This window comes from Mirounga angustirostris, unplaced genomic scaffold (genome assembly GCF_029215605.1).
Source record: "Mirounga angustirostris isolate CCGP_5_RB_7025 unplaced genomic scaffold, mMirAng1.0.hap1 SCAF_5, whole genome shotgun sequence".
Lineage (NCBI taxonomy): Eukaryota > Metazoa > Chordata > Mammalia > Carnivora > Phocidae > Mirounga > Mirounga angustirostris.
Window position 1 is genome coordinate 116,345,232 of NW_026991713.1, and position 14,095 is coordinate 116,359,326.

The following is a 14,095-nucleotide window of genomic DNA, read 5'->3' on the forward strand; positions in this document are numbered from 1 at the left end:
CAATGATTGATCAGTGATCAGATTCTCTTTCTCGAGAATGTGAATTAAGAGACACAGAGACCACAGTCATTTGGGAGCAGGCACTTGAGCCTAAAAGGTCAAACTTCATTCCTGCAGCTAGTTTGACTTGGTTTTTATTCCTATTCAAAAGAGCTCTGAGTAGAATAAAAACCCGATGTGGTCTGGCCCTTTGCCTGTGACCTCTTTGGCTTGGTTCCTTGAAATGCTGCCCCCTCCCCACGGTGATGGGTGTTCCTATAATACTGAGATATAGATGCCCCTCCCCCCAGTCTTTGCACATTGTTTCCTCTGCCCTTTTCTTTCTCCTCCTGCATATCTGCCTGGAGAAAATCTGCTCTTCAAGAGTTGGATCACATTACATTTCCGTGACACCCCTTTTTGATTTCTCAGACTCAGTCCTCCTCTTCCAGCATTGCTCATGTTGTATTGTGTATATGTGATTATCTGCTGTTTCCCACAAAACTGCTCGCTTCTGGGGGAGAAGGGGCTGTATTTTTTTGTCTGCATTCCTTAGAATCTACATCATAGAAGGTGCTCAGAAAACCTTTGTTGAATAAATTAATGAATAATGTCCAAACATATACTTTGATGACCCCTTGGCATTATTATCACGACATAAATCAGACTTAGAGGATAGGGATTTGGGCCACTAAACAAGGCAGTTGACACCGCAGCAACTAGCTGCATGAGCAGGTCAGGAGAAGGCAACCTCTTGTAGTGCTTATGAGCTCAAGCTCTGGAGTCAGGTGGACGCAGGTTCACATCCCAGCCCAGCACTTATTAACTGTGCTTCAGAATCTTTTTAAGATATGTTTTCCCAGTCTATAAAATGGGGTTGATAACCTATAGCCATGCTTTATAGAGTTGTGATGGGAATGGAATGAAACAACATTACAACAGCATAGTCCCTGGCATGTAGGAAGACAATACATTCCTTACTAAGGTTTATTATTAAGAATCCAATTCTGGGGCACCTGGGTGGCTTGGTCGGCTAAGTGTCCAACTCTTGGTTTCAGCTCAAGTCATGATCTCAGGGTAATGGGATTGAGCCTTGTGTGAGGCTCCATGCCCAGCATGGAGCCTGCTCAAGATTCTCTCTCTTCCTCTGCAACCACCCGCCACCCCTGGTCAAGCTCACACTCTCTCTCTCTATCTAAAAAAAAAAAAGAAAGAAAAAGAAAACTTCAGTTCTGTAGTACTTTTGTCCATTTGGTTCTGGGCCCATTAGCATACTATCAATAGAACTTCCCAAGCTTATAAAATCCAGTTGCAGGAAAGGACCTGATTGAACAGTTTTGAAGTCCTAGCCTGAAATTACCCTAGTCTGGCTAATCTCCTTAGTGGCACATGCAGATGATAACTGTATTTGGAAACAGCTATCTTTAATGACTGGCAAAAATTTGGCAATACTTCCTGAATTACTCAGCGCAGATATCCCCCCCCCCACACACAAAAGATAAGCTTAAGTCAGTAATGCTGCCAAGCGTCACTAAGGAAAAAGGTTTGCAAGGTTGTCTCCAACAAAGCGTCCTGGGTAATATTTATTAGTGAATGAATGTGGTCCAGGGCCTGAGCTCAAGTCTGAGGGCCCATAGGTTCATTGTTCTCAGGACCTCAGAGACTGGTGCACATGAATTAAAAGGCACATGAATCTGAGTTGCCTCCTGAAGATCGATTTTTTTATTATGATAAAATACATAACAAAACTTACTATCTTAACCATTTTTAAATGTACAGTTCAGTGGGATTAAATACATTCAGTGTGTTGTGCACCCATCACCACCATCTTTCTCTGTAAGCCTTTTCATCTTATAAAATAAACTCTGTACCTTCTAAATAGTAACTCCCCATTCTCCCCCATCCCCCAGCCTCTGGCAACTGCCATTCTAATTTCTGTCTCTATGACACTTAAAAATAGACTAAAGAATTAATAGAAGTTGGGAGAGATGGGGAAAAGAAGGATTGTGGAAGTAAAAAATTCCAAGCAGAATGTAACATATAAAGGATATGGGGCAGGGAACTCTCAACCCATAGGAGGGAGGCAGCCATTGGGGCTGGGGTATACAGCGAAGGGAGAAGGATTCAAGCTGAAGATGAAGAGGGAAGCAACAGGCATCAACCTGTTTAAGCAGAGATGGGGCATAATACAATATATTTTTAAATGATCACTCACTACATAGATTAAAGTAGAAGAACGAATGAATGTGGAGAGACTAGGAGGCTATCATAGTCCTCCAGGTGAAGAATATAGTGGCATATACCAGTGCCATGGTAGTGTGAAGACGAAGCATAGCTGCTGGCTTCAAGAAATATATAAAAATAAAAATGTAACTTGTGATGGATTGAAAGGGGAGGAGATGGGAGATTTCAAGGATGACCACCAAATTTATGATTTTAGCAGCCAAGCAATGGAGGTGCCATTTTCTGAGTTGGGGAAATCTAAAGGTGGACCAGACTGGGGAGGATAGGTAAAGAGATCAAGAATATAATTTTAGACCTTTGTATTTATGACAATCTTGTGACATTTAGTTGGAGATAGATGATGATAAATGATGGTGACAGATAAAATTTTACACATGTATTTATGACAATTCTGTGACATCTAGTTGGAGATAGATGATACAGATAGGTAGGTAGATCGATCGATCGATAGATAGATAGATAATTTGAGTGAGAGGGGTGCCTGGGTGGCTCAGTCAGTTAAGTGTCTGACTCTTGATTTCAGCCTGTTCTTGATCTCAGGGTTGTGAGATCCAACCCAGGGTTGGGCTCTGCGCTGTGCATGAAGCCTGCTTGGGATTCTCTCTCTCCTTCTCCCTTTGCCCCTCCATGCACATGCTCTCTCTCTCTCTCTCTCTCTTTCTCTGTCTCTAAAAAAAAAAAAAAAAAAAGATCTGGGATAGAGCTATAAATCTGAGAATTCATCAGCATGAATGAGATCACTTTGGGACAAAGTATCCAGTGAGAAGACCATAAATGAGATCCCAATGACTCTACCATGTAGAAATGAGATGGGAGAGCAGGAAGGAGCAAGTAGATGAGAGAATGAGTGGCCTGAGAGGTCATAAGAAAACCAGGAAGCCAAGGAAATTCAAAAAAGAAGGACCCTTTTCCTAAGGGAGATGCTGGACAATGGGAATGAAATTCTCAACACCCCAGCTGGGCTTTCCTCTACCCTGCTCTGACCAGGAGACAGGTCAACTCCTACCTTGGTTCCCCTGCTCCTGTTCTATATTTGCTGTTCAAACTCTTATGCTGAAATCCTCTTATCTCTCTAGATATGTTAATGTCATTGGCCAATGTCACAAGATTAGCATGTGACTTAACTTGTCTATTAATACAGCCCACATTAACAGTTGGACCACCAAAGCCAAGGATACTTTTCAACAGCTCAAGGAAATTTTTCAGTAGGTAAGAAGGCCAATACTGGTTAATAGCATAATTAACTCTTAAGAGGGCAATCTAACTTCTCTCATTTCCAAGTTCTTAGTAACCCACAGAAGGTGATTTGTTCATAAACACTGGTTCTTCCAAATAAAAGACAAGCATAGATAAGAGACAAAAAGAGCAAGATAATTTTTCTGGAGGGTTTGTTCCTTCCTGGCTGAGACCTGCTATGGTGAAAAAAATTTGGTTCTGACGGTTAAGTTATGTGACCTTTGGGAAATCACTCAGTGTCCCTCAACCTTAGTCTCCTCATCTGTAAAGTGAAAAAACTGAAGTAGGTTTCGTTCAACCCTCCCTCCAGTTCTAATGGCCCGTCGCTCTCAAAGTATATGACTATTTTCAACTTAGCTTATGCAGAAGTTTGGTCTTGAAACTCATCAGGACACAGAAAAGCACTAGAAGATCCAGAGCCAATGATAGGCACCAACACTCACCAGCTCAATCTGCCATTTGACATATTGGAAAGAATGTTAAGTAGAGCACAACTCTTTGCTAGTTTTTAGGTCTTTTTAGAAGGAAACTTTATAATAATAGTCATTTGAGGTTTTCAACTACTCTAAAGGTGTTCTTTACTCAAGGATTTTAAATAAATGGTCTCTCTAGGAAACCAGTGCTGGAAGAAAGGACAGAAGTGGAGAACGAAAAGAAGGAGGGAAGGGAACAGGGACAGGAAGAGAGCATCTTAAAAAGAAAGGGAATATGTCCTTTTAGCTAGAAAGAGTGGTTCTCATTATAGAAGAACATTCTCTCTGACCATGCCAGACTCTATGCTCTTAGAACAAGGCCTATGGCAAAAAAATAAATAAGGAAAAAGGAACCTATGATAAACCATTGATTCATTCGTTCATTGGTGAAAGACATCAAAGGTGACAGCAGCATTTTTTCGTCGTAATGTACTTGGTGAGAAATAACTAAAATTAGCAACAGACGAAGTTGATGCTAATTATCCCTGGAAACTGAACATACCGTTTCACAAGATCGGTGTAAAAAATCCATGCACATGTTAATTTTTTAAATGGTACATGCAGATATGGCCTTTAGAATCAGGCTTTTTATTCTACAGGATGTTGCCTATATAAGGAGATGAGATTGGATGAGTGATATAAATTATATATATATATAATTTTTAAATTAGACAGGTTGAGGGACACTGAGTGATTTCCCAAAGGTCACATAACTTAACCGTCAGAACCAAATTTTTTTCACCATAGCAGGTCTCAGCCAGGAAGGAACAAAACCTCCAGAAAAGGGGCGCCTGGGTGGCTCAGTTGGTTAAGCGACTGCCTTTGGCTCAGGTCATGATCTCAGGGTCCTGGGATCGAGCCCCTCATGGGGCTCCCTGCTCGGCGGGAAGCCTGCTTCTCCCTCTTCCACTCCCCCTGCTTGTGTTCCCTCTCTCGCTGTCTCTCTCTCTGTCAAATAAATAAATAAAATCTTTAAAAAAAAAAAAAAACCTCCAGAAAAATTATCTTGCTCTTTTTGTCTCTTATCTATGCTTGTCTTTTATTTGGAAGAACCAGTGTTTATGAACAAATCACCTTCTGTGGGTTACTAAGAACTTGGAAATGAGAGAAGTTAGATTGCCCTCTTAAGAGTTAATTATGCTATTAACCAGTATTGGCCTTCTTACTTACTGAAAAATTTCCTTGAGCTGTTGAAAAGTATCCTTGGCTTTGGTGGTCCAACTGTTAATGTGGGCTGTATTAATAGACAAGTTAAGCCACTTAGGCACTCAAATGAATGTTGTCTATGAAGCAAGGGTATACACTTACCTAATGTTGTTACTGATATGGAATATGGATATGGAATTCTTTTGGAATAAAAGTTATCTATCCCACCGCTGAACCTCTGCTACCAAGTTCTCCTTTTCTGAGACAGCCAATGTTATCAACTTTTATGTACCTTTCAGAAATATTTTATCAAAACAAATGAATATGTATGTGTATATACAAAAACATACATAACTATATATACACATATATATACGTATATATTCCTCTCATTTTGTTAACTCAAATGAGAGTATACAATACTTGCTTCTTTCAGTTAGTAATACTGTAGAGCTCATTTTTATCAATATATACTGTTCTTTATTTCTTTTTGTGGATGTATGGTATTAAATCATATGTCTGTATATAATACACTTCACCAGTGCCCTATCGATGGACATTTAAGATTTCACTTAAGTTGTTTTTAATATTTACTATTAAAAGCAAGGCTACAATTTAATGACTTTCAACATACATCATTTCACACATTAGGTTCTATTTGTAGGAAATCATTCCCAGGAGAGAAATAACTAGGTTAAAAGGTATGCGAATTGTAATTTTATTAGAAACTTTTTTTTTTTTTTTACTTTGTGGTGTGTGTGTGTTTGTGAATAGGAGATGTATATACATGGACCAGTGATTTGCCCAAATGGAAGAAGAGAGAAGTAAGTCTCCCTCATGCTGTTTCCTCCAGCCACTGCATCCCCCTTCCCAGAAGCAATCACTGTGACCAGCTTCCTGTGTAAGTTTCCAAAGACTATTCTATGCATTTATGTATCTATAATATAAACACAATCATCTATGAATGTATAGGAGAAGTACTCCAGTTTGACAGATATGCAGTTTTCTTCTGTCACAGTCTGGGGATCAGAAGACTCTTGCCAAGAGAGGCATCACAGATCAGTGTAAGTGTTCAAGTAAGGAAAATATCTTTTTATTGTCCTGTCATTCTTTATCAGCCAGACACCAGCAACATTGTGGATTCCATCAGGAATTCTGACCTTCACTATGCCTATGTGTACATTCTGGATGGAAGAGAAGCGATGGGTACCGGTTGAATTTTCCAATCTGGATTCGCTGCAACCATCTGAGATCTGCTTTCATCTTTTTTTTTTTTTAAAGATTTTATTTATTTATTCATGAGAGACAGAGAGAGAGAGAGAGGCAGAGGGAGAAGCAGACTTCCCGCGGAGCAGGGAGCCCGATGCGGGACTCGATCCCAGACTCTGGGATCATGACCCGAGCCTAAGACAGACGCTTAACCATCTGAGCCACCCAGGCGCCCAGATCTGCTTTCATCTTCCCAGTGGTAGAGTCTGTGTTGGGTCTCCTGCCCCCTTTGTTTTATGTTTCTCTCTTTCTTGACTGCATTTTCCAACACTGGAGGACTACACATTTGGACTTTAGGTGGCAACCTGCATTCCAAGAAGCCCTCCTTAACACAAGTCTGTTCACTTCCATCTCTCTGTGCAAACTGCATGGCCCTTGCCTGACTACTTTTCTCTCATCATATCTTGATAAAAGCAACAAGGAGCCATCAACCTACTGCAATATTCTGAGTTCTTCCGAAGAGTTCCCCTCAAGGGGATAGACAAGCCAGTGGTTTCGCTTCTGACAGTTCGAGTGACAACTTTACCAAATATTTTGCCATGGGATAACAAGGGTCAACAGCTTTCTAGCCTGCCCGAGAATCTCTCCTATCATCTATATGTCATGCAGTTCAATCACTACTAAGAGGAATCAGACCATTCTAAGGCACAGAAAGCCTGTCAAGTCTTACCTTTCGCAGGATTCTGTTCCAATGATGTGGCTATATCACCTAAGGGGACACAATAGCCAGAGTTTGCTATCAAGGCCCCCTACCCACCAATAGAGTTAATCAAGGCAAAGTTAACTGTCCAAAAGTTTCTCGTAAGCAAGGAAAGCAACAAAACAGAAGGACTCAGTGGCTGTCTACTTTCCTTTCTATTCCCTGGCCTTTCTAAGGCCAACAAAGGACAAACCCTAATCTTGTGCAATTCCCACACATGAGCTGTGCTCTTTTGGACTAATGCAGGTTTCTTTTATCTTTACTGGCTTTGAGGAGACATCAGATTTTCTTGTGGATGAGCTCTGTGGCTCTCCACAGCCAGCAGGCTTAGGCTTCAGGCCCAGAGCACCCTGGAGGCCCCATATGGTTTCATCTGGACAAATACTTTCAAACAAATTCCCTGGCTTTTCTGCAGAATTATTGAGATGACAGACACCTGCCACCCACGTAGTAAGATGATGTTCGGCACTAACCCGAGGGCCTTACAAGGTACAGGTGGTATAAGCAAGTAAGACTGGTGAGTTCAGCCTGAAATCATAACATTATCTTAGATTTTATCTTTATTTATTTTTTTAAAGATTTTATTTATTTGACAGAGAGAGACACAGTGAGAGAGGGAACACAAGCAGGGGGAGGGACAGAGGGAGAAGCAGGCTTCCCAAGGAGCAGGGAGCCCGATGTGGGGCTCGATCCCAGGACCCCGGGATCATGACCTGAGCCGAAGGCAGACGCTTAACCACTGAGCCATCCAGGGGCCCCTATCATAGATTTTAGATCACCAACTTGCTACAGCATTAACTGCAGGAGTTCTTTTGTAATGCACCCAAAGCTTTTTTTTTTAAATCTCTTTGACACACCCTTTGGAGAATTAAAATACAGTAGTAAAGCCTAAAAGACTCTGGTAAGAAGCCTTCTAAGTATATTTTATAGCATAAAAAGTAAAATAAAGAACATGCCAAGATTCTAAGGGTTCAAAATTTCTAGTTACTCCAGTATGAGCCAAGAAATTGATGACAATTGACCCTTATGCTTTCAAAAATTAAATGAAATGGAGAATTCTAAGAAAGTAAAATGTAAGCCAAGGGCCTTCAGTAGAATATGCTCTCTGTAAAAGATACATTATTCTATCATCATTTAGTCTTAGGTTTCTAGTATTCTCTCAGAATTTTAAGTATACTTTAAGTAATTACCTGGCATTGATTCAGCATCTGGTATTTGGGGATTTTTTTAGACTGAGGTATTTTTCACATAAATTCAATTCAATTCAATTATAATGAGTGTTTAGATTGATACATGTTTTTAAAGATTTATTTATTAATTTGAATGAGAGAGAGAGAGAAAAAAAAAGCATGTCAGCAGAGGGTAGGGGCAGAAGGAGAAGGAGAGGGAGAGAGAGAATCTCAAGCAGACTCCCAGCTGAGTGCAGAGCCTGATGCAAGTCTCCATCTCACGACTCCAAGATCATGACCTGAGCCAGAATCAAGAGTCAGACGCTCAACTGACTGAGCCACCCAGGTACCCCTAGATTGATATTTTCTTATTACAATCCTTTTAATACACACATTGAGACTTATTTTCTTAAAATAGTTAGATTTTAAAACTATTTTAAATTGTTAGTTTCTTTTAAAAGTCATCAGAATTCACATGGCTAGATGGTTTATTCAAATGTTTAAGAGAAAACTAAATCTAAAATTATTATATTTGCTAACCAATATTTTTCTGGGGGTCTTATGTGGTATGATCTTTCACCCCTACTCCACCTCACATATTGAACTTCTGCTTTCCTCTTACGTATCCTCAAGATCATATTTTCCTTATTCATCCTTTTCCTATGCCCATATCTCATTAAATCTAAGATGTCATTGTAGATGTATCATTTTTGGTACCAGTAAGAAAAAAAAATCTTAGTCACAGTGCTTTCTTATCACTTAGAATTTTTATTTTATAGGAAAAGAGACTTTTTCTACTTAATATGCAGATTTTTTCATGTATTCTTATGTGAAATAAAGAGATTAAGGTTAAGGTAGTCCTAAAATGTCTTTACATTTAGAGCTAGACTCAAATCCAGCTCATTGTGGAAGCATCCATAACTCTAACCCCACTCGACACTTCCCATTGCTCCCAGAACCCTATGTATCCTCTTATGTAGTGCTCTGCCACATTTTCTCTCTTCTTCAGAATAAATTCTTATGAACCATGCTGTAAGACTCCTCTTTGATATTGCTTGGCACAGCTTTTAGCTGAGTTAGGGTGATGCCCTTCTGGGAAATTAGAGCAGAATAAAAAATGCAGTGGGCACCAAAGTGCCTATTTTGATGGTTTGTTTAGCAAACCTAGTTTGATCATTGGATGTGCAAAAATTTTCCTTATATTAGAGTCCTTATCCTCCCCCTCTAACATCAGCCTATTAAATACACAGTATGTTGGATTTGATTCCCAACTGATGCTCAATTGGTGTAGCTTAGATATTTGTGTGGAAATTTACTACAGTGACTACCCTTCCTTCTAATGGGGAAAAAGTTTTGTTCCTATGGTAACTGTTTCAGACCAGTGCATACTTACTATACTTCTAAAATATGCAACCCATCCTTATGGGAGTACACATCATCTTGAAAGATTTTTTTATTCCTTCAATAAGCATTGATTTTTTTTTTCCTTTTCACCTGATTTCCGAGTAAAATAAAAATTGTAAGAATTGCTAAGGCAGAGCTTCAGGGGAAAAAAAAAGAACCATGGATGAACCTGGCCCTTGGCAGTTGTCATGAGAGAGCAGAAACAGTCCTCAAGTGATTTCTGGGAACACATGACTAGTCCCTCCATAGCTGTATTTCTCCCAGACTTTATATTTTCCATGCATCATCATGTTTTCTGTGTTTGGGATGTTGCTATGCAAAATGATATAAAAGAGTGTTTTTTTTCCTAAGGCAATTAAGTTTAGCAAATGCTACTCTAGAATGATGCAGAAGTTCCTTAGAAAAATTTTAGAACTCCCTGGGGAATGATCTAAGAATGCTCATGATAAGAAAGGATGAATGTCAATCATGGCTTAAAATGTCATTCATCAGCTCCAGGGACTTTGTAACTACTGACATCACTTAAGCCACAGTTTTGAAAAGGGTTCTTCTTTGTATTTTGCAAACAAAAGGCCCTCCTGATCTTTTTCTTCAAATTCATTGGTCTCTATGAATTTTTCCCTTTAAAAATTATATACTACAATAGAAAAGAAGAAAGAAAGAAAGAAAGAAAGAGAAAGAAAGAAAGAAAGAGAAAGAAAGGAAGGAAGGAAAGAAGAAAGAAAGAAAGAAAGAAAGAAAGAAAGAAAGAAAGAAAGAAAGAAAGAAAGAAAGAAAGAAGAAAGGAAAGAAAGAAAGAAAGAAAGAAAGAAAGAAAGAAAGAAAGAAAGAAAGAGAAAGAAGGAAGGAAGGAAGGAAGAAAGAAAAAAGAAAGAAAGAAAGAAAGAAAAGAAAGAAAGAAAGAAAAGAAAGAAAGAAAGAAAGAAAGAAAGAAAGAAAGAAAAGGAAACGAAAACACCAAAACTACAACTTTAGCATTTGTTAGAAAAATTAGCATCATGGTCTCCTTTTCATTTTATCTTTCTTTTGTGGGTATGTGTGTGAATTTTTCTTCAGAGCTCACTCCGAGAAAGATCTATGGATTCTATAGTTCTGTGATAGACTTTTAGAAGAGGAGTTATAAAACATGTTCATAGGATCTTAAGCACATAACTCCCATCCTCAGCATACATGACCCATATAGACTCTAAAACGGTGAGTCTTCATAACTAAAGGGGCAGCATGGGTTTACTTAAGGATTGGCAGCACCCATCTTGCTACTTATAAAGAAGCCAAAATAGGGGCACCTGAGTGGCTCAGTCAGTTAAGTATCTGCCTTCAGCTCAGGTCGTGATCCCAGGGGATAGAGCCCCGCATCGGGCTCTCTGCTCCTTGGGGAGTCTGCTTCTCCCTCTCCCTCTACTGCCTCCCCCTGTTTGTACTCTCTCTCTCTGTCAAATAAATAAAATCTTAAAAAAAAAAAAGAAAAGAAAAGAAAAGAAAAAAGAAGCCAAAATACAAGGTTTGGGAGAGAAGAGAGTGAGCGATTATACATGACTCAACTTTTGGGGCCTCCAAAGGTAGCAGTGCCTGTGTGGTTGTCAACCCAGAGTAAGATACAGCGTTCCTAGGCGATTCTATGGGATTCCAAACATCCTGCCTGCCCTTATCAACATGCTGCAGTGTCTGAAATTCCACCATCATGTCTCATTGGGAGGCACATAAGGGAGTAGGGGCAGCCTAGGGGGCTGAAAAGAAGCCATGGGCATGGAGCATACTATGCAAGGCAGGTCTTAGGGGGCAGGACCTTGGGGGGAGCTTGGACAACAAAGGATATCGTGAAGGACATTAGCTGCTTATTGAGTGAGGGAGTGTTGGCATCTCTAAGAGGAGATTGCTGAAGGACCTACAAGGCTTTCCTGCTTGCTAGGTTTGCCTTGCAAGACACCAAATTTGTGCGGTCTTGTACCTCATGGGAAGGAGCACTTCAACAAGGCTAGGCTTACACTTTGCCTTGTTCATCTGTCCTGCAACAAGATTATTGTCAGAGAGAAAGGAAACAGGATTCTTTTTCCTCTTGGGCGTGGGAAAACCCCACTCCCTATATTGGAATCAGAAGGAAGAAGGAATGGTATAGTGCAAGATCTTACTTGACGATAGGCTTAAAAATATATATATATACCAGGTGATGACATTTTCCACCAATATTTTCCACTCTTTTGGTGTCCCAATGATGATTTTGCTGTTAACCAGAAATACCGGAAGCCTTGTCTATGGAAATCTGTTAAAATCTTTTTTAAAACATTATGTATTGCTTTACTACTTCCTTTTATCTTTAGGATGACTAATATCTTTCAGTCTTGGGTGTGTTGAGCCAAAATTATTTGGTCAAAATTATATATATTATATATATATATATATATATATATATATATATATATATATATATATGTACATATGTAAATATATTAAATATCTATACTTTTTACACACCTATATACATATAGGTGTTACTACTATCCAAGTAAGGACATAAAGAAAGGTCAGGATCACAGTAAGACTGCTAGAAAGTCTCTTGTAGAATTTTTATTCAAGGATCTAAATATTGAATTAAGCAAAGAATAATGCAGTGAGAAATACTAGGGCTTCACTGGGTGAGGGGAAAAAAAAATACAATTCATGATATTTCCTGCCCTACCTCCATGGTGAGTATTCAGCTTGATTGGAGGGATAGTCTCATTTGTAAGAGCCAATGCCTTTCATCATTTCTGGGCATGGCATCCATTAAAGGCAGGCCAGGTGGTGCAAGGTGCACTTGCTGAAAGAAATCACATGGTTTCATTATGAAGAGGAATGACAGAAGAATGGGTAGTCCAGACCAGCTGGATGCATCTCTGCCACTTTCTCGGTGTGTGTGGGCATACACACATACTCACACATACACATACTCCAGAAAAAGAAGACTTCAGAAGCTCTGAATTTGTAGAGGCAGAAATTGAACCTGGTACCCATGGAATCTAGAACCTTCTGTTCTATTAGGGTGAGCAAAGCAGTAGGTCTTGCTCATCGTGGAGACAAAATCTGCTCATTAAATTAAGCAAAAAATAACTCAATTATTATATTACTTTCCAAAGCCATGAATAGCCAATTAAATGAGAAACAGAGACATTGCCACATTTTCTTCTCTGTAACAATAAGAACTTCAAACATATACAGTAGTTATAGGGTCTGTATTGTTCTACGTGCTTAACTTAAACTCACTTAGTCCTCATAATAACCTTATGATGTAAGTATGATTACCACTTTCTTTTACTAATCGGGAAACTGAGGCACAGATAGGTTAGGTAATTGTTCAAGATCCCACCATTAATGGGAGAGTGTGGATGTCCATAAATAAAGCTATATATTCGGGCACCTGGAGTACATCTTACAAAGATTTCACTTAATCTCTAACATCCTTCCTGTACCATATTCCATTCCCTTCAATGCCTACATTATGTGGAGTGGCGCATTCTAACAGAAGAAGATTGCATAATGGAAAAGGCATCCAGGAACCCGGCTGGCAACACGGGCTGCTCAGTTGATGCTGGAAAGTGCCTCAGAGGAAGGTGTTTCTGGTGTCCAGAAAAAGCCCTACGGCACTGGCAGGAAGGATGAAAGGAAACCGGTGGGTGTTATGGTCCCAGAGAGTGTTGGCACTGCTTTCAAATTTAGTGAGAAAGTTGCACATACCTCACATAATGGGGTCTCCCCCTTATTAGCCGTGTTAGTATTAAAGCCTTTTCATACACTTCATTTAAAATTTTTTTTAATTTGAATACAGTTGGCACACAACGTTACATTAGTTTCAGGTATAGGACATGGTGATTCAACAACTCTACGTGATGAACCACAAGCATGTAACTACGGTCTGTCACCACAGAGCACTATTACAACACCACTGACTATATTCCCTGTGTTTGTACATACCTCATATTTCTTTTTTTTATTAAAGATTTTTATTTATTTATTTGAGAGAGAGAGAGCACAAGCAGGGGGAGCTGCAGGCAGAGGGGGAGGGAGAAGCAGACTCCCTGCTGAGCAGAGAGCCTGATGCGGAGCTCGATCCCAGGACCCTGAGATCATGACCTGAGCTGAAGGCAGAGGCTCTAACCAACTGAGCCACCCAGGCGCCCCCATTCTTCATTTTTCTTCTCCAATTACAAGTGTGACAGAAATGCCAATACAGAAATGGCATAAAAGTCATGTTCAAGTTTCTTTTTCTATTCTCTAGACATACCTGGAGGTTTTAATTCATACTCCCTTTGGAGTGTGTTCAACACTTATTCTTCTGGAGGAAGACTGTGAATCTGAATGTATTCTGTAAACCTTTTGTCTGAAGGTTCAGATCACTGGGAGATCAGTCATCTTCCAAGTTATACAATCCCCACTAAATGCAAGAAATGAGACTAGGTTTCAGGTGGTTGTGTGGCTGCAGAATTAGTTTCATTGTTTTG

General features: G+C 39.6%; 1 long non-coding RNA gene across 2 annotated transcripts in view; it reads right to left on the bottom strand.

The window, feature by feature from the left end:
* LOC123844163 (uncharacterized) overlaps positions 1–14,095 on the bottom strand; it is an 87,992-nt gene that overhangs the window by 11,722 nt on the left and 62,175 nt on the right. For both annotated transcript variants that reach the window (XR_008506040.2, XR_006790714.3), the window contains exon 3: positions 12,298–12,417. This is a non-coding gene — a long non-coding RNA (uncharacterized LOC123844163). The remainder of the gene's footprint in view (positions 1–12,297; positions 12,418–14,095) is intronic.